We start from the raw sequence: 22,555 nt of genomic DNA on the forward strand, positions 1-22,555 counted from the left end.
ACAGTCCTCAACACTCCCCCAGACTCCCCTACCAGCAGCCTCTCTGACTGTAGCTACAGACACACACGTACACATACACACACAAACTGACAGAAATCCGCACGCCCCCGTCGCCGTCGGAGGCCCTGAGGCAGCCCCGGCTGCTGCCACTACCTCACCGTGGACAGTACTACTCCGCCTCCCCATCCACTCGCAGACTAGAGCGCCGAGCGTCTCCTTCCGCCGGCGCGGGCGGGGGCAGGGAGCCGCGGGAAAGGGTCGGAGGAACCACCACAGACGGAAAGTAGTACCTGACGACGCTGCCAAGGGGGCTGTGGGGCCAGCCAGGCTAAGAAATAAGGAGCAGCGTGGGATAAAGGAATGCTCTCCCTTGGTAACACCATTTAGAGTATTTGAGGGTCACCTCTCTATTCGCCGCTCCCTCAGAAGTATATATGGGGGGGGGGGCGGTGAGGCGAAAGTGAAGCATCCTGGTTCCACCCTGGGTCACAAAATAAACTCCAGGTTAAACCCTGCATCTCTAAAGCTATGTTTTTCAGAACACATAGTGCCTGCCACCCGAATTAGTCCAAATTTCACCTGAAACAACAGTCCCAGCAGCAAATCAGAGCAACGCTTTCCACTAAAAACAAAGCAGAGCAAGACTTTCCACTGAAAACAGTCACTGCAGAACAGTACATGACTCCAAATGAAAATGAGGAAAACACTGTCATCCTTTCATCCTTCCTGCTTGCAAAGATACCAATTGCACGTTTCAACTCTGCTTCAGAGATTTACACCTCCCTATTGCTTTGTTGTAGGAAATGTCAAAAGTCCTGTTGAGGGCTTCTGTCAGTGTCCCTAAAATCTAGTTTCTGGGCCAATTTGAGTACTTTCAGTACTAGCACATACCTCAAACTCTCTCGTCGTATAAAAACAGGGCTAAAGGCTCCAGATTCAGTTATTAGAGAATATCGTGGAAAGAAAAGGCTTTTAGCCAATCACAATTCAGTAAAATAAGTAATGTTTACTTTCCATCCAATCACAACAGGGCTTTGTATTCCCTACACCTACAGATCTCAAATTTGGAATGATTACTCCTTACTTGATCCAATCTTCGAATTCTTCTAAATCAAACCTAATTTTTACATGTCTGTGAGCAGTTCAATTTCAGACATATATTATAGTGTTTTTAAAAGGTAGTTTTAAAAATCCCAGTCCCGTGTTGTTTTGTTTTTCAGAGCCACTAATGACCACAATCAACTCCAAAAATCCTTCTAGCCTAATAAAAACGTATTCTAAATTTTGGTTTCTAAAAAAATAAATAAATAAATTTTGGTTTCTTAGAGATTTTCCTAAACCTCTATTCCAAAAAAATTACCTTTTAAAAAATTATTATTATTTTGAGAGTGTGGCGGGTAGGGAGGGAGAGAGAATCTTAGGCAGGCTCCACGTCCAGAGTGGAATCAACTGCACGCTCATCTCATGACCTAAGCCAAAATCAAGAGTGGTCACTTAACCGACAGAGCCTGCCAGGCACCCCCACCCAAATATTACCTTTTTAAAGGAGTTTATACTAGTAATCTGAATATTTAAAATAAACTTGAGGTTTTTATCTTTCTTAGAACACCCAAGCCGAGTTGTCTGAAGTAGAAAAAATGTGACCACTGCAAATAGGTTATAAAAGAAAATAACAAGGAGGACAGATTTTAATCATCATGATCTAATTTTGCTGAAGAGCAAACAGGAAATTGTAATAGAAAACCATGTCCAGAAATGCATACTGGCAAATTCAGAAAAAAATTTAATTTCACTTATGCAATTTTATTTCCAGCCCCACTCTTTCAGTGCATACTTAAATCATCTTGAGATCTACAGAATAAGATTCCTTAAAAACTCAACTTGAATTAAGAAACCAGTAAAATAATTTGCTGAAAATATGGAAGAAGAAAAAAAATAGGATCTGCATTGATACCAAGTTATCAGTGATTTGCTTTGTCATCTTGAGTACCACACAATTGTTACAGAAATTGCCCGCTTCCTAGTCTCAGTAATATTCTAGGACCAAGTAAGAAAATATAGTCGCTTAAGAGTTTAAAATAACACTCTTATTACCTAAATCCCACTCACTAAATTATATATTTGGAGTATTGACTGTCGGGTTGCCTTACATAAAATTGCCACCTGATTTCAATTTTTATAGGTAAATTTCTAAACGGACTTCTAAGAGCCCTCACTATATGCTGAGTGCTGTCCTCGGAAGTACTCTGAAAAGCACGTAAATCCACCAAATCAATCAAAATATTTCAAGTGCAGAAGGTCATATATCTTTATAACATCTTCAATCAAATGTCTTAGATTCTTACTACTGTATTCCAAATAGTATTCTATGAATCTCCTGACTCTGGCCAATGACAACCAATTACAAGAAAAAGAAAATCACAAATTTGTGGGTATTTTGCTTCTGGAGAAACCTGAAGAATATTTTTTTTTTTACTGTAGAACAAAAAGGCCTTAAAGGATTTTTGTTTGCTTGCTGGTATTTTTTGCTTTTTTACAAGGACTGTTTATACTGTTTTGCCAGCAAATCATAACTCTAAGTAACATGAAATTAAGATAAATTTAAAAGTTCTATTTGAAACCTTAGAATATTTGTTTGTTCAATTAGTTCTTTTACATGCTTTACTTTTATAAAGACCCTCAGAAAATGCATTAGTCAATTTTTTTTAAAGTTACAGAACTTTTCACTATATAGGCAGAGTGACACAAAAGTATTTAAAATGACTAGGTTTACTTACAGAAGCTGAAAAATTAAAAACATAGACTAGATCTTATACTTTTTCCATCCCCACAGGTAATAGGTACTTTAAATACATACAACCCTTTCAATTCAAACAAACCTCATACATCAAATATCTTTATATAAAACATACATTGTGAGATTATTGTTTTTTTAAAAATCCACAAAAATGTATTCATAAAAACTATTTTTAAAAACATGACCTACAAAGGAAGGAATTGTATTCATTATAACGTTAAGGGTCATAATTACCCACTTAACTATCAATAATTAGTAGTTCATGAAGTTTAGTTTCAATAAGCAAACAGCCCACTAGCTGTAAATTTTTCACTTTTTGATTTGGTGTAGTTAAAGGAAGGGCCAATTTTCTACTCTCTTAAATACCGGTATTTTATGTCACTATAAGTACCTATTATAAATAATATAAAAACGCAAAGAGATAAAAGATTAATGCATGTATCTTATAATAATATTAGCCACCATTTATGGGACATTACAACGCCTGAGACACTAAACTAAGTACTTTATACCTGTAATCTTATTTTATTTATTTTAAAAGATGAAGTTACTCACCTAAGCATACACATTGAAGAACTGGGATTCAAAATTATAAAATTTTGATTCAAAATTATAAAATTTTGATTCAAAAACATAAAATGTTTTTTTATGGCCTTATGATTCCAAAGCAGCCTGCATTATGCTAAATTGTCACTTAAAAGAAACATGAAGGTCAGTCACCAAGTTGCCACCTCCTTATTAACACAGGCTATTCATAACCCATTTGTTTATTTAACACTTATTATGTGTCTCACATCCTGCAAGGTTCTAGAGATAGGGCCTCTGTCTTTGAGTAGCTCACAGTGTAAGTAGAAAGACAGACAATAGAAATATTTCAGTTTGTTTATTTAAGGAAGCATCAATAGAATGGCATAAAAGATAAGTGCATTTTAACAATTTTCAAATCTACTATAACTTGAGGCTTTTATTAATTGTCAATGTAATGACTAGATTGGGTTATGAGGTCTTTATATACAGGCACATCTAGCAACTCTTATTAAAGTCAACATTACAATGAAGAAAGCCACAGTAATGTGTTTAATAAAGCACTTCTGGGCGTGAAAAATAGAGTTTTAAAAATCAAAAATAAGAATAAAAAAATAAAGGAAGTCAAAAATTTCAACTGAATTATTCAAGTGGAAGACCAAGAATAGAATGAAAATAAGTTTGTTACTGTCTTTATCACTAAACCTTAAGTAACTTCCATTTAAGTATTTCCCTAAACACAATAAGTGTATTCTTATACACTGAGTAAACTGAATTCTTAAATACTTACTTAAAATGAATTCCTTGATCACATTTATTTATTTATTTAGAAAGATTTATTTATGTGACAGAGAGAGACACAGCAAGAGAGGGAACACAAGCAGGGGGACTAGGAAAGAGAGAAGCAGGCTTCCTGCTAAGCAGGAAGCCCAATGCAGGGCTCAATCCCAGGTGACCCTGGGATCATGACCTGAGCCGAAGGCAGACGCCCAACAATTGAGCCACCCAGGCACCCCAATAACATTTATGATAATGATAATATAACTCAAATGTCACTTCCTAAAGAAAGCCAGCTCTGATTCCAAGCTTTAGAATCCCCTACTATGGACTTTCAAAACATTCCCGATTTGTCTTAGTGCTTACCACAAGTGTTTTTATACCATTTATTGTATAACTGTTTTGTATTTGTCTCCGTTGGTAGAGTATATGCTCCAATAAAGTCAAGAACAATGTACTTTCCACAACTATACTCCCAGGATCAACTAAGCTTTGTGCAGTGTAGATACTCCATAAATGGCATCAAATCAATGAACAAATATAACACAATGTAACTTTTTATAAATCCAGCCAAATTAAGATCAAATAATAAATCATAAATCAAATCATAAATCAAAACTCATAAATATGAGTTCTTGTTCTTCCTACAGAGTTATTCATTGCCTTTAAAATAATGGCTTCTACACATTATTTCATTTAATTATGGAGATACAACATAAAGCCTTCATAAAACTCGGGACTTCCCAAGAAAGCACAGTTGTTCCTGGGGATCATTTCTAAAGTATAGACATGAAGAAAGAGTTACAATTCATAAGAAAAACATTCATTTCATTACCAACCAATCTGATGCAAACCTAAAAATGATCCTGAATATATATCTAAAACACCAGTCTACTCTTAGTATTGTAAAGAGAACAATCTCAATTTCTTTGATGAAGCCCATGAAAACATAATTTTCTCAGTGTCCTCTTGGTGACATGTGGAATGAGGACAGAAAATGAAGAAGGAAAGTAGAAAGAAGGAAAGGAAAGAGAGAGAAAAGCAATCTCCACTTAGCCTTTTAACTGTATGCTCTCTGCTTTTGTTACGCAGTTTCCAATTTATATTCTGGCTGCACAGGAACCGACCACTTCTTATGGATATTTTCTTTTGCCTTTTTTTTTTTTTTAAAATTTATTTACTTGACAGAGAGAGAGAGAGTGAGAGAGGGAATACAAGTAGGGAGTGAAAGAGGGAAAAGCAGGTTTTCCGTCAAGCAGGGAGCCCGATGCAGGGCTGGATCCCAGGACCCTGGGACCATGATCTGAGCCAAAGGCAGACAGACGCTTAACAACTGAGGCACCCAGACATTTTCTATTAAAAATAAAACTTTAGGGGCACCTGGGTGGTACAGTCCATTTTTTTAATTTAGAAAGAAGGCACAAAACATTGGAATTTTCCTAATCTCCTGAAATGAGGAGCTATGAGCAAGAATGAAATAAACTGCCTTGAGCTCCAATTGAGCATGCAGGAAGATCTTCCCGGGGTTTCCATTTTTTTTTTTTTCATCATCCCTCTCATAAATGCTTCAACTATTAACTACTATAAAAATATGCTACATGGCAGTCAGCATTTTGCATCTTCAACTGCTATATTAGCTCTTTCATGTATGAACAGGTTAGGTTCCTAAAGGGTTATGTTCCTATTGTTCTCATAAGATTTCACTTAGCCACATATTAGTTGTAACAGACCTTAAAGTTCTAAAGAATACTTCTGCTCATGTCCATGAGAAGTAATTAAGGAAAGAACTTCTATTCTTACATTTAAAGCTATAAACAAGGGAAAGTCGAAGTAAAATCTAAGCTAAAAATACTGACACAAAACCTCAGCATGCTATCTATACTTCTTCCTCAAATATGTTCTTCCCCAAAGATGCAGCTAGATTCTACATAATGAAGGAACTTTTTGATCAAGAACATACAGCTCTGAGGCACATTTCTCAAATTAATGACATCTGGCTTCAAAGAAACCAAAACAAAACAAGATCTAGCAGTAAAAATATAGGGAATCTTTAGTCATTCTTTTCTTTGGCACATTCTAGAAAAAGCCACATGATTACATATAATAAGATTTATAACCTACTACAAAACATAAATATGCAGTAAAAATAAATGACTCCATATAAAGGAAAGCATTGTCTTCTAGCTACACATATGCTTCACTACTACAAATAATTTATTTTTTCAATTAAATAGTGTATAAAATAGTGTTCTAATTCCAAGGCCTGTGTTCACAGAAGCTCACAGGAAGAGAGGCCTTAGATTTTTCCCTTAAAGTAACAGCTGACAAATATGAAAACCAGACCTAAAACAAAACAAAAAACAAAAAAAAAACCTTAACTACAAACTTAAAGTTGAAATCAATATCCCCCAACCATTCTACTACTCCAGGACACATTTTTATATTATCGAACATTAAATGGCCAAGAGAAATACTCAAAAGGCTAACCAACTTCACTTTTCAGAAAATACACAAACACTTAGGTTACAACTGGTCAATTCCCATCCCATACAGCCCTTTACAAATGGATGTTTTAAGATGTATATCCCAAATGTAGCAAATTAGAAATTAGCAGTCATATAGTATAATCAAAGAACAGGAGTCAAACAAGTCTAGGTTACTTCTACCACTAATTTTGGACAAACCACTTTGCTTCTTTAGCAATAATATATAACATGTAGAGGTTAATATAATCTTTAAGGTTCCTAAAAGCTTGCAATTATGACTTCTGAATAATTCATCAAGTAGCAAAGTATCCTCTCCTGTTACATGGTAGTTTCAAAGATAAAAAATGTTAAAGGATTGACAAAAGTAATCTTGCTTTAGGAAAACAAATATGTTTAGACAGAAAGGTTCTATCTCAAAGGTCTCACAGACAAATATATTGATCATTAATACATACATACAAATAGTAAAGGCCAAAGGACTTCCCAATTAAACAACAATTTTTGAACAACACTCTAGAATTGCTTCCTTTGCTCTCTAAATTTGCTTTAAAGCTATCATATTAATCTACCAGAACTAACTTCAGATGAAGGAATTTTTGAGATTCTCTGCATTACAAATAAGCTTTATATCTGAAACCTTTAATTTGCATGCCTTTATGTTCTTTGGTTATAACACCTAAAAGTCCTTTTTTCAGCTATTTTAATTGCAAAAATTATTTTAAAACAATCGTTTCATTTGATTTTAAATCTAAATTTACATGGATGTTTACGTCCCTACTTGCAATTTGCTTTTAATATTCTCAAGTTTTTAAAATTTTATACAAATATGTTGGTATCTTTATGTTTCAACCTTATATCATGCTAAGAAAATATGTAGGTATTCTTTTATATTTTCTTCTAGTAGTTTTATAATCCAAATTTTCATAATTCTTTCAAAATTAGATGACAATATCTACTCCTGATGGAGGGACAGGAAATACCCTGGCCCCAAACAACAGAGGTCTACTGTTAGTGGGGGAAAAGCAGGATTACTAGGAAAAGAGGGAAACAGAACCTGCCTACAATTAATGTTGGTCTAGGACAAAAGATATGCTCCATGCTCACCACTATAAGGCAAACTAGCTTCCAGTATAAAAAAAAAATTAAAGTGCTCATAGACAGCCTCTCTGAAGTACAGATATATAAGTAAGGCCTAAGGATTTGGTGAAATTAAAAAAAGCATTGAGTTAAAACTTCTCAGCAAATCAACCTCCACCCATTAAGCACAAAATGATGATAGAAGTATTTAAAATTGATGATGCACTGAATATAACCAAAGCAAGGAAACCCCATGTAAACCCAATCAACGCCAGGCAAGACTGGTTCAAACCCATGCACAAACAACTTAGCAGAACAAGAGTCATACCCATTTCTTAACACAAATACTATGTACTTCAATCTCTACTATCCTGCAAATGAGAGCTGACATTCAATCAAAAAGCATAAATTTGGTCATAGGGGTGATTTCCCTGGTCCCCAAGGCAATACATGCATATTGAGATTACCACTGCCTTTTCTGTAAGTTGTATAAAAATATCTCCTTAAATTCTTTTGTTTGCATCATTCCTTCAAATAAAGTAATTTGGTAAACCACCCCCACCCTTCCTAAATTATAAGCTACACAAAATCTCAAGGGCAAACAAATCAGTCAGGAGACAAACTAGTCAACAGAAGCAGACCAAAATATAACTAAAATGTTGGAACTATCAGCCAAATTAAAATACTTATTAATAATGAAGGATCAAATGGAACAGGCAAGCAATAGATATGATCAGATGGCAAATATCACTGAGACTACAAAAGCTGAACAGAAAAGCTAAAAGAGTCAATCTGAGGGGCGCCTGGGTGGCTCAGTGCATTAAAGCCGCTGCCTTTGGTTCGGGTCGTGATCCGAGGGTACTGGGATCGAGCCCCGCATTGAGCTCTCTGCTGAGCAGAGAGCCGCTTCTTCCTCTCTTTCTGCCTGCCTCTCTGCCTACTTGTGATCTCTGTCTGTCAAATAAATAAATAAAATCTTTAGAAAAAAAAAAAAAAAGAGTCAATCTGAAATGCTAAAGACTGAGAAATTCAGTAACAAAATTTTAAAAAGTCTTTGACAGGTTCAGCAACAGACTTGACACAGCTGAGGAAACAATCAATGAACTTGAAAATTGGTGAAGAGATTATCAAAGCTGAAATTAGATAGGAAAGAGTGGGAATAAAATCTACACAAACAGAACAGGAGGGAACAATTTCCAAATCATTTTTATGATGCCAGCATTACTCTGAAAAGAAAATCAGACAAAGAAATCACGAGAAAAAAATTACTATAGATAATTATCCTTCACGGATGCAAAAATTCTCAACAATAAATCCCAATAGGGATTTATTCCAGGAATACAAGTTGATTCAACATTAAAATTAAAAGATCATTCAATATAATTCACCAGGTTAACAAACTAAAGACGAAAACTACGGTGGCATGAACAAATGCAAAAACTAAGCATTTAAGAAAATTCAACCCCTATTTATGATAAACTTCTCAACACATCAGGAATAGAAAGGCACCTATACAACCTGATGAAGTGCATTTACTAAAAATTTACTGCTAACATCAGAGTTAATAATAAAAGATTCAATGTTTCCCCCTAAAGATTCAGAAGAAGGGTATCAGCTGTCACCACTCCTATTCAATAACATACTCAAAAATCTAGAAAGTGCAATAAGACAAGAAAAAAAAGAAAGAAAAGGCATACAGTTGAAAAGGAAAAAATAAACCTGCCTCTATTTGCAGATGGCACATCTCTCTGTATCCATTCATGAAAAATCTTCAGAAAAAGCTCCTAGAGCTAATAAGTAAATTTAGCAAGGTTGCAAAATATAAGATCACTATGTAAACATCAATTATATCTCTATACACTAGGGAGGAAAAAGGAAAATCCAAACTTAAAAACAGCACTGTTTATAACAGAACCAAAAAACATAAAACTATATATAAATGTAATAAAATATATGCAAGCTCTCTATGCTGAAAACTACAAAGTACTGAAATGAAGACCTAAGTAAGTGATATACCATGAGCATGTGTTTGTAGACTCAGTGCTCCTCAAATTCACCCACAAATTCAAAGTAATCTCAATCAAAAGAAAAGTAAACTTTTGGGGGGCACCTGTGTGGTTCGGTAGGTTAAGCTGCTGCCTTCGGCTCAGGTCATGATCCCAGGGTCCTGGGATCGAGTCCCACGTCTGGCTCCTTGCTCAGCAGGGAGCCTGCTTCTCTCTGTGCCTCTGTCCGCCACTCCGCCTGCTTGTGCACTTGCTCTCACTCTCTCTCTCTGTCTGACAAATAAATAATATTTTTTTATCTTGACATCAAGGATTTGGTTCTAAAATCAAATAAGTAGGTAAGGCAAAGGAACGGAAACAGCCAAAACAATTTTAAGAAAAAAAACTGGAAGACTCAGACTATCTTACCTCAGGACTATCCTATAAAGATACATAAATCAACTCAACAGGACATCAGCAAAAGAGTAGATAAATGAGTATTTAAAAAGAGTCCAAAAATAGACCCATGTATATACAGGCAATTGAGTCTTGACAAAAGTAAAATGCAATTCAGTAGAAAAGGATGGCCCCATCAACAAGTGGTTCTAGAACAATTAGACATCCACATGCTCCCCTAAATATCTCATACCATATACTAAAATTAACTCAAAATGATAGAGCTAGATGTAAAATATAAGACTAAAAAGGTTTCAGAAGAAAATATAAAAAACTCATGACACAGGGTTAGGCAAAGATTTTTAAAAATCTGTAAAGTTTATAAAATCAAAAATTGAACACTAACATTAAAAACTCCTCTCCAGGGGCGCCTGGGTGGCTCAGTGGGTTAAGCCGCTGCCTTCGGCTCAGGTCATGATCTCAGGGTCCTGGGATCGAGTCCTGCATCGGGCTCTCTGCTCAGCAGGGAGCCTGCTTCCTCCTCTCTCTCTCTGCCTGCTTCTCTGCCTACTTGTAATCTCTCTCTGTCAAATAAATAAATAAAATCTTTAAAAAAAAAAAAAAAACTCCTCTCCAAAGGTTACAGACTGGGAGAAAATATTTGCAAAATCTGATATCTGATAGAAGACTGGTATCCAGAATATTTAGAGATCTCTCAAAATCCAGTAATTAAAAAAAATTTTTTTAATAGGCAAAAGATCTGAACAGACACATCATCAAAAGATATATGAATGGCATTAAAAAGCAACATGAAAAGATACCCAATATCATTAGTTACTAGGGAAATGTGAAGCACAACTCTTTGTGTGAGATACTATTACAGATCTATCAGGATGACTAAAACTAAAAGAAAAATAAAACTGCTCATACAGATATTGAGGAGTATAAGGAGCAGTTGGAACTCGCATACTGTGGTAGCTGGAAGGAGTGTGAAATGGTACAGCCACTTTGCAAAACAGTTTAGTAGTTTCTAAAACTAAGTTAAACAGACACTTTTCATATAATCCAGCAATCCAACTCTTAGTTATTTACCCAAGTGAAATAAAAACCCATGTTTACACAGAAACCTATTCTCAAATGTTTGTAGCAGTTTTATTTACAACCAGCTCAACAGAAGAATTAAGAAACTCCAAAATGCTACTCAACAATAAAAAAGAACTGAGTATTCATACTAGCAATAATAGGGATGAACCTCTGCAGTTCAGGGATCCCGAAAGCCACCCTTAGATTCAATGATTCACTAGAAACTGATGAAACTCAAAAGAGCTGTTTTATTCATGGTCACAGTTTATTATAGCAAAGAGACACAGATTAAAACCAGTAAAGGAAGGGGGATATGGGACAGGGTCCAGGAGACACCAAGCTTCCCGTTGTCCTCTTCCAGCAGAGCTGCAGAGACAGCACTTACATCTCACTTACATCTCCCAGCAAGAATGTTTAACAGCATGCATAGAGTACTGGCAACCAGGGGAACTCAGCTGAGGCCCAGTGTTGAGCATTTTTATCAGGGGTCTGACACGTAGGCAGGACTGGCCACCTGCACAGCTGACCTTAGCCTCCAACTTCTCCAGAGGTCAAGCTGATACTACACTGCACAAAGTCTCCACTACCTTTTCAGCCACACTGTCAACACAGACAACATGGGGTGGCCAAAGGCCCTCAAGTAAGCAAAGACCCTCTTATCAGGTAGGATATTCCAAGGGCTTAGAGGTTACCTCCCAGGAGATGAGCAGGGGCCAAACCTTAGGCAGCTGAGTTGCCTATTCTTTGAGCAACTGAGGTATTTTACTCAAAATGACACTTCTGACACCAAATTTATCAGTTTTTTCCTCACACCATCTAATTCTCTAACTCTCCAGATACCACCAGGCAACCTACAATTCACTTCCATTCTGACAGTAACAGTTCAGTCTGCATCAGACTCCTCAGGCTTTTGGGTCAGTCCCGCAAGACTGCCCTCACTTCAGACGCCAGTCACAAGTATTGGGTCCCCAGGTTACACATACTTCTGTTTGACTTGGCTACAAGGCGGAGGTGAAACCCCATCTCCCTTTCAGTTCAGTAACTTGCTAGAACAGATCATAAAATTCCAAAGAATATTTTATTTACTATTACTAATCTATTAAAAAGGACACAAACACACACCCAGATGAGAAGGTACACAGGGCAAGGTCCATATGGGTCCTAAGAACAGGAACTTCTGTTTCCATTGAGTTGGACTATGCCACCCTACCAGCAAGAGGATATGTGAACCAACTGTAAAGATCTCCAAACCCATTGTTTAAATGGTTTTATTTAGGGTCTGCTACCTAGGCACAATTGATTAAATCACTGGCCACTGATGACTGAACTCAATTTCCAGCCATTGTGCCCTCCATAAAGGTCAAGGGATGGGGCTGAAAGTGCCAACCCTCTAATCACATGGTTAGCAACCAGGTGGCAACCAACTATCATCCTGGCAACCACCTACCATCCTAAGGCTGTCGAAGGGTCCAGCAAGAGTAACCGCATTTGTATAAATTCAGGAATGATTCAAAATGGTTTGTTATGAATAACAAAAGATGCTCCTTTCAGGAAATTACAAGGGTTTTAGGAGCTCTGTACCAGGAACCCGGGACAAAAACTCAACATGTCATGTATTTCTTATTATGTCACAGGAATGCCATTCCTTTACTGCACAACTTCAAATGCATTATACTAAGTGAAAACAACCAAACCTAAAGGGCTACAAAGTTTATGATTGCATATATATGATACTGTTGAAAGAATAAGACTACAGAGACTGAAATCAGTGATTACCAAGGCCTTGCAGGGTCGGGGGAGGGTCTGTCTACCAAAGGGGCACAAGATAACATTATTCCTTGATTGTGATGATAGTTATACACATACATGTATTTATCAAACTCACAGAACAATGATTTTTACTGATTGTGAGTTATACCTTGATTAACAAGATAATCAGTAATACAGATTCATTCACCTGAAGCAATTTCATCCCTTAAAATTGATACATACAAATATTATGTGAGCAACAAGACAAATGCCCTTGATAAGTGAAAAGCAATGGAAAACTAACTATATCTCTGCTTTCTCATACTTTATAAAATTACATGGTCACACAGCCAAAAGAAAACATTTGATACACTGGCTACCAGGATTACAGGATGACAGTTTTTTTTCTCTTCAGGTTTCATTAATGTTGTCTGTATAATAACAAACAAAATAAGCTACTTAAAATGTTATAACAGGTAATACATTATGGTAGGTATGAGATTCTAAAATGACCCCCACGGCCCATGCCCTTGTATAATCCTCTCTCTTTGAGTGTAAGTGGGGCTTGCAGCTTGTTTCTAACCATGGAATAGGGCAAAGGAAATGAGATTTCACTCCCACAATTATATTATTTTAAATGGCAAAGGTGGAAAGATTTTGCAGATGTAATTAAGGTCCCTAACTGGCATTCAATTAATCAAAGAGGAGATTTGAAAAGCTGAACCTTTTCAAAGAAGGTCTAGAGGTCAGAGACTTTCCTGTGGCCTTGAAAAAGCAAGCTGCCCTAAATTTTACCACTAGAAGGAAATCAATGCAGCCAATAACCATGAGAGCTTGGACAAAGATCCGGAGCCTCAGTGACACCTCAGCCCTGGCCAACACTTAAATTTGTAGCCTTGTGAGACCCTAAGTAAAGGGCTCAGCTTAAACCCAGACTCGTGATCCATGGAAATTATGAGATAACAAATCTGTATTGTTTTAAATTGTTATTGTTACTGCAATTTGTTACACAGCAATAGAAAACTAAACCAGTAATTAGGATTATTGTTTAGAGTCTTGGTTTTATCCACAGGTACTCCCTTGGCTCATCTCAAATTAGAGGTAATGTTCTGTTCTTGTTAGTCATTTCAGTTTTCAGAAAAGAATGTAAACTTTAACATAGCTTCACTGAGTAATGGTTCAAATTTAATCAATAACATAGATGATCTGTATTTTAGAGAGTTGCCAGGAAATATAATCTCAAATTCACTGGTGTTCAATACTTAGGAAAGCTCCATATAAAATAATGTTTATGGAGAACTGTTTGCAGGATACTTTATACAGTCCATCCAGTTACTCTAGCACTGATTCTTTGGGGAGGGGAAAGGGAATTAATATTAGTATCTCTGAGGGAGTAAATGGCTATAGTATTTTAAATGCCTATTTTAATATACTTTTACATTTAAAAAGACTTGTTTTTAAGACAACCACAGAAAACAGAATTCAATGAAATTTTCTTGGCCAACTGGAATAGCTATAAGGAAATTTATCTATTATATTAACTAATTTGCAAAAGAGGGCTAGGAAAAGAAGTCATAACAGAGATGGAGGCAAGAAGAGATGAATGGATAGGAAGTTTTTTATGTTTCTCTAAGCTTTTATTTTATTTCTGTAGTTTTTATTTTATTTTTTATTTTTTTAAGTAAGCTCTACCCCCAACATGGGGCTCAACACATGACCATGAGATCAAGCAACACTCACTTCACCCACTGAGCCAGCCAGGTACCCTGTTTCTCTAAACTTTAAAAGAGAGGAATAAGACCTCTAATGAATTTTACTGGGGAACCGTACACAGCCTGGGGTAAGGTTCATAGAATGTATCATAATAGTTTGCCATAAAGCTAATTTCACTGGAGTTAACCATGGATAGTATTCCACTAGCTATTTTCATGAATTCTACAAAAATCAAACAAACAAAAACAACAACAAAACAGATTCTATTTATAGGAGGGATATAATTTAAAATGTTTTTCACAATATATTATATGGTGCCCTCAAGAATATTATAAAGGAAAACATTATGGTGTTAATAGGAAGAATCATGCTTTTCCCTAATAGGTGTCTATTTTTATCATATAGACACTATGTTATGTTATTGACCCAGCTTTCTTCCTATGTAGGTTGCTAGGAACCTTCATGCTATACATTTTTTTAGGCTTTAATTTTTTTCAACTCTTGGTCTGAAAATTTTCAAACATTCACATAAGTAAAGAGATAATTGTAGAGCAAATATTTGCCCATGTAACTCAGAAATGTCTCAATATCTTGGTTCTCCCATTCTACAGTTTTTCTCTTCTGTGGGGGGTGAGGATTGGAGTATTTTATAGCAAATCCCAGACATTGTATCATTTCACCCACATGTAGTAAAGAACGTATCATTATCATTTAAAGACTCTTCTTTAAATTGACCCTACAATGTCATTATCACAAAATTAGCAATTCCTCAAAATCATTTAATATGTATTTTATGTTCAAATTTCAATCATTTCAAAAATGAAATTTTACCTGTTGGCTTTTCTAAACCAGGAACAAAGCCAAGAACCATACATTGTACCTGATTAATATACCTTTTCAAGTCTCCTTAATCTTTAACAAGTGATTTGCCCTACAGAATTTATCACCTCCTAAATTTAGCTATTTCCTCCTGATGTTAACGTATTCCTCCACTCTCCATATTTCCTATAAACCGTAGTAAGATCTAGAGACATGATTCATACCTTTTGGCAAGAATACTCACATGGCTGATACGTGTACTTTCCTAATCCATCACATTAGGACACACATGATGCCTGGCAGTTCTACTTAAAGTGATGTTCATGTTGGTTACGGTATTCAAGTGTTGCCAGCCTGAAACACTCAATGATCATTCTCCATTATTTACGTAGGGGTTGCCCAAATTGGATTTTCTAATTCTATCCTTCCATCTGCATTTATTATCTGGAATTCTTCTAAAAAAGACTTCCTAATTAACTATTTGGCTGTCTTACAATACAGTTTACATAGGAAAAAACTGTATAAATTCTTGATTCTTTCCCATTTATAAATTCTCAAAATAATGAACTGGTGATCTAGTACCTTCCAACTTTATAATACCTATTTATTACTATCAATTTCTTTTTGTCCTTCTAACTTTTAAGTTGTATTATCTTGCAGAATTCTATGGAAATAAACATAGTGATAATATATTCAGAATTCTTTGGACAGATGCATGAATGCTAATGTGAAGTACTATGAACTTTTAACACTGACAGGATGTACTGAGTAATTTTAACAAAAACAGGGCCTCTTTCAGAGACTGACAATTATCAGCATCAAGAAAACCAAAGCAATTTGGAGGTGTGTCCTAGAGTTTGTTTTTTTTCCCCAAAATGTCAAAATGCTCCGCCTCACTGCCCTAAAAACTTCTTGAAAATCTTTTGGATATCTTTGGCGTAAAGCATGGATGTATACAGGAAGGCAATGAGAACACTACAAGCAGGACGCCTGAGGGGCTCAGATGGTTAAGTGTCTGCCTTCAGCCCAGGTCATGATCTCAGGGTCTTGGGATGGAGTCCCACATCAGGGTACCTGCTCAGCAGGAAGCCTGCTTCCCCCTCTCTCTCTGCCTGCCTCTGCCTACTTGTGATCTCTGTCAAATAAATAAATAAAATCTTTAAAAACAAAACAAAACACTACAGGCATATGGTAGATAGAAACACTGTAAAGTCAACACCGTAAAATATCTCAAGCAATAGGTGAAAGTCATATGTGAGAAACAAAATCTGCTTCCCTAGATTACATTCTGAGAGTCAAAAGCACCTTGTGATTCCAAATCACAGGGTATCTATACCTCCCTTAACTGACTAGGAAAAACAGAAATGTACATGAAATATACAACTAAGTATAACACAACTTGGCAAGTGTTATAAAGGAGTATAATTAGTTCTCCAGGGCCACCAAAGTAATTGTATCTGAACAGTTTAAGAATGTTTCCCAGGGAAGATGACATCCAAGTTATGTTTTGAAAGTTAAGAAGCATTTTTGTGGAAAGGTAAAAAGAAAAAAGATTTCAAGGCAGAAGAAATATCACAAAAGAGGACACTGGTGTTTGGAAATATGGGTTGCACCTAGGGATAATCAAGTTGTACGGTATTCGTCACATATATAACATACACAAAGGCCACTATAAATGAAGCCAGTTTCCAATGCTACTAGCACATTATATATGCTACAGTATGTTGCCCACACTTAGTTTTTAAAGCATTTAGAGACACAGTATATTTTTTTTTTTAAAAAAGATTTTATTTATTTATTTGGCAGAGAGAGAGAGTATAAGCAAGCAGAGAAGCAGGCAGAGAGAGAGGAGAGGGGAAGCAGGCTCCCCGCTGAGCAGAGAGCCCGATGTGGGGCTTGATCCCAGGATCCTGGGATCATGACCTGAGCCGAAGGCGGAGGCTTTAACCCAATGAGCCACCTAGGCGCCCCAGAGACACAGTATGTTTTTAAGCCAAATGATAGGATCATATTTGGTTTTTAGGGAAGTAAACCTACTAATAATATGAAGAATAAGAGGAAAGACAACAGAAAGAGAACCACCAAGTGGAGAAGACTATTTTAATATCTGACACAATGACTGTGAAAAGAAATGAGTCAGGAGGTGAGGGGGCTGGACAAATTAAGATCCAGAGCAGACACAGCAGCAGGGATTTACTCGATGTAACTAACCAAAAATGAACTGCAGATTTCTACTTTGGGATATTAAGACAAGGAGGATCCCGGTAACCAAAAAGATAAAAGATTTTTTTAAAGATTTATTTATTTATTTATTTGACAGACATCGCAAGTAGGCAGAGAGGAAGGCAGAGAGAGAGAGGAGGAGGAAGCAGGCTCCCTGCTGAGTAGAGAGCCTAATACAGGGCTTGATCCCAGAACCCTGAGATCATGACCTGAGCAGAAGGCAGAGGCTTTAACCCTCTGGGCAACCCAGGTGCCCCAAAAGATTTTTTTTAGAAGACTAAATAGTATCAATGGTTTCATTCTAGTGGTAGGATTACCAGATTTTGTTATTGTTATTGTTCTTTTTTCTATTTCTCTGGATCTTCCAAACACAAGACTGTGGAAAAGTACTATGAAAAAATTAGTATGTTTCTTTGACAATTTAAAAATTGATCTTAAAAAGCAGTCCTTTTATTCTAGAGGCTATCTAATCATACAGCATTTTTCTATGACCAGTATAAAAGTTCTGATCCAGCTGGGTAGGAGTCAAATTTTGTTGAGAAGTACAAGAAAGAGCCCATCTTCTGAAGCAAGTTCAGACCCCAACTGCATATATTCAACGCAGACAATAATGAATCCTTTGGAAACAGCCTAATATGTAGTTTTACAAGCCAGGACAACTCAAAAGCCTAGCACACTAGCACTGAAAGCTGTGAACACAACTTTGTGTTCACAATTGTGGGATAAATACATTGAACCTTCTTTCAGTACATATTATTAATGATTTTAAAGTATAATTACATAACAGTAATAATTATTCCTCATAGACAGTTTGAATGCCTACAGAAAGAGACACCATTTCTAATAGAGAACCCTTCTGGTTCAAAATGGTTTTTTTCCCCCTACATTCCTGGTACACCACTCAATAAAAAATGGATGGATGGAAAATAAGAAAGCCCAGGACCACCATCGCTACCAGGATATCTATATACTTTTTAAAAGTTCTTTTTTTGGAGTCTTACAAAGAGTCCTTTCCCTACTTTCATTCTCTGTATCACAGGATATTAATTTTCAAGGGAAAAATAGTAAATATTTTCAGCATCCAGCCTAAAATTCATATTTATATGTTAGAGAAATTATATTTACTATAACCACACTACAAACTCGTAATAAAAGGCTCATATGTATAAATTTTACAAATGCCATTCATATGCTAACACATTACAAAATTATTTTAAACATCACTATATACTGAATTCTCAAATGTTTTATTAAATTAAATATATTCACTGAGAAGGACACCTGGGTGTCTCTATAAGTTAAGCATCTGACTCTTGATTGTGGCTCAGGTCATGATCTCAGGGTTGTGAATGGAGCCCCTACATCTAGCTCCCCACTGAATGTGGTGTCTGCTTAAGATTCTCACTCTGAGGGTGCCTGGGTGGCTCAGTCTTTAAGCGTCTGGCTTCCGCTCAGGTCATGACCCCATGGTCCTGGAATCGATCCCTGCATGGGCTCCCTATTCAGCAGAGAGCCTGCTTCTCCCTCTCCCACTCCCCATGCTTGTGTTCCCTCTCTCGCTATGTCTCTCTCTGTCAAATAAATAAATATAATCTTTTTAAAAAATAATAATAATCTCTAGCTTATTAAAACCATTTTAGGGACAGAGCAAAGGTAAAAATTAATAGACAAACAAAACCAAAAACAAAGTAGTAAAACATATATGAGGAGGAGGAGAAAAAAAACAGAAACTGCAACTGGAAAGAACTTTGTGGAAAAGAAAAAACCTAAATCAGAGAGAGAAAACCATGGGTTTTCTTTGGATAAAAGACCACGAAAATGAAGAAAAACTCTAAATTTCCATTCTTTCTAATTCTAATTCTAATCTAGATTCTAATTCTAATCTTGATATATAATACTTTACAATGCCACGAGTACATTTTTAAATTACAAGCCTTTCACGGGTTTTTGGCTATACAGCTGACCCTTGAACAATGCAGGTTTAAACTGTGCAGGTCCACTTACACAAGGATTTTTTCAATAAATACAGTATTGTAAATGTATTTTCCCTTATTTTTTCTCTAGCTTATTTTAGTGAAGAAATACAGTATATAATATATACAACATATATAATATATGTTAATTGACTGTTCATGTTACCAATAAGGCTTCAGTCAAGAAAAGGTTAACAGTGGTTAAGTTTTTGGGGAATCAAAAATTAAAGCAGACTTTCAAATGCACGAGTGGACAACCCTAACCCTTGCATTGTTCAAGGGTCAACCGTATACTTATCTAGTTTAGAGAGATGTAATTAATCAGAAAATATTTTAACATTCTTGGTTGACAAGTCAGGATAACATAACCTAGGGGGTAAGAGAGCAAATTTGAGCTAAATTCTCTAAATTCTAATCCCTGCTCCACCATTTACTGGCTGTATGACCCCGGGCAAATAACTTGATCTCTCTGTACCCCAATTTCTCATCCGTAAATGGAAATGATAATGGTCCCCATATAAAGAACTTGCTGTGAAGATCCAATGAGTGAATATGCACTACATGCTTAGAACAGAGTTGTACAGAGGAAGCATTCAATAAGTACTGGCTATTGCCAAGAAAGGTCAGTTATTTGTTTATTCCTTAAAATTAGTGAAATGTTTCCAATTAAAAAAAAAATTAAATTCCCAATTACCATGCATGGTTGATCTCATCTACCTATTATCATTTTGTAAAGTCTCACATCTCTAGTCTATGTAACTATCTCAAATTATAGAAGCCATAAAATCCAAAGTAAAAGAACTAGAAGTCAATGAAAATCATCTTTAAAATGGGTCAGCTGGACTGTTTCTTACTATTCCTCATGAAGACAATGAAGTGATTACCTAGGAAACTTGCTAGTTTAATTCCTTCATGAAAAACTAACACAATTTAAAGAAGGTAAACCACTATTTCAATTACAAATAAAGCATGAAACATTAAAACAATCCAGTTATTTCTACAAAGTATTCACATTACATATCCTAATGTTAGCTCCCAGGTTCAGCTTGGCACTATTGACGTTTTGAGACATAATTCTTTCGGGAGGAGGCACTGTCCTGGATGTTAGAGGATGTTTTGGCAGCATCCCTAGCCTTGACCCATTAGATGTAAGCAGCACCTTTCCCTCTCAATCCTTGACTCCCCCAATCCCCTTGTCACACTGTCTGAAGACACTATCAAAGGACCGGAGGAGCAAAATTGCTTCTAGTTGCTCTAGACTGTGAGAAAAGTTATTTTAGTTTTAACAAACAAACAGTAATAACAACCAGGTATTCCCCATCACTCTCCCCTCCTTTTGGGAATATTCCTTGATAACATCACAAAAAAGATGGATTATCTACTGACAATGCATTTTACTACCTTGATAATACTTGCAAATAGGATTGCAGCTTGTGTCTATTTTACACTTACTGCATTCTCTGCAGAAATCAAAAGGATGTAATTCTTCTTTAATACATTTTTCAAAACTATGACTCATTTAAAATTTTCCCCTTAGGCATGAGGATTGAAAACGTTAATTTATCTTCCCTTTAAACCAGACACATTACATTGCTAATCACAGGCACAGTACTTCAGCAAAGGAACAGCTAAGACTTATCAACATGTGAGATCTATTAAGCCTGTGATAAACATTTAACATGATAAACATTTAACATAAGTCCTCATTTAGTCCTAACAATATTCTTTAGAAGTATTAATGTCTCCAATTTTTAAAAAAATGTGGAAACTGACATAATCAGGATTGGACTGCAAGTCACCATCACCATTGTTCACATGCTCTATAGCAGAAAGAATGATCCTACCACCCAGCACTTCAAAACAATCAATGGACAACTTATCTTTTTTTTTTTTTTAAGATTTTATTTATTTATTTGACAGAGATCACAAGTAGGCAGAGAGGCAGGCAGAGAGAGAGGAAGGGAAGCAAGCTCCCTGCTTCGCAGAGACCCTGACTCAGGGCTTGATCCCAGGACCCTGGGACCATGACCTGAGCCGAAGGCAGAGGCTTTAACCCACTGAGCCACCCAGGTGCCCCGACAACTTATCTTTTGAGATATGTTTTTCGTCACTGAAAAAATTTTGAATATACAACTTTTAGTGTATCTAACTTTTCTAAATGAACAATACCTCTTAATATTTAATCCCCCTTGCCTCAGAACAAGCACAGCAACTGAACCTCATAGTGACTTTTGTGACAGAAGAATTTGTAGTTGAAAAACTTGAGATTTTATAGGAAATTAGGGTTTAAAAATGTAAGATCTGGATCAAAACTATGAAAGCAATGGCAATCTTATTTTTATATTTATTTGTAACATATTGATACACATAGATAATGGCAATAATAAAAAATTCATACCAACTTTTATACCTAAAATTGATTTCAGTGGTTACTATTACTATTTCAGTGGTTACTTAATTTGTACTGACCTTTGAATTGGAGATGATAATGACATATTTCCTACAATTTACTACATAATTCCTGACAATCTCCAGATTTGTGGTAAAAATAGAAAAAAAAAGAAATGAGTTTCTTCAGTTTTTCTGGCCCCACTACCACAAAGCCTTGAGGATCCTCACTGTACTAGGACAAAGCTGAGGTTCATGCTGTTCTCCTCTGCCCTCATTCTTTGAAAGGATGAGTCAGGATCTGACATGATAGGTTTGTTTAAAAAAGAAAAAAGAAAAACCTCAGAATGAGCTCTTCTTTGCAGAAATTAAAAAGAAAAATCCCAGAAGTACATCCTCTAAAAGGATAATAAAAACACTAGTCCCAGGAAGATTAAGTGAAATAATTCATGTAAAACAACTAGCACAGTGCCAGTCATAAAGTAAATGCTCAGGAAATGTTATGTATTTGTCATTTTTATTGTTGTTAGAAGGAAATGTTACTATAAAGACTTTTAAAACACA

The 22,555-nt window shown here is 36.0% G+C and overlaps 1 protein-coding gene across 1 annotated transcript in view; it reads right to left on the minus strand.

Annotated features, from left to right (window-relative positions):
* JMJD1C (jumonji domain containing 1C) overlaps positions 1–22,555 on the minus strand; it is a 315,974-nt gene that overhangs the window by 261,854 nt on the left and 31,565 nt on the right. The window lies entirely within an intron of this gene.

Source organism: Neovison vison, chromosome 2 (assembly GCF_020171115.1).
Source record: "Neovison vison isolate M4711 chromosome 2, ASM_NN_V1, whole genome shotgun sequence".
NCBI classification, from domain to species: domain Eukaryota; kingdom Metazoa; phylum Chordata; class Mammalia; order Carnivora; family Mustelidae; genus Neogale; species Neogale vison.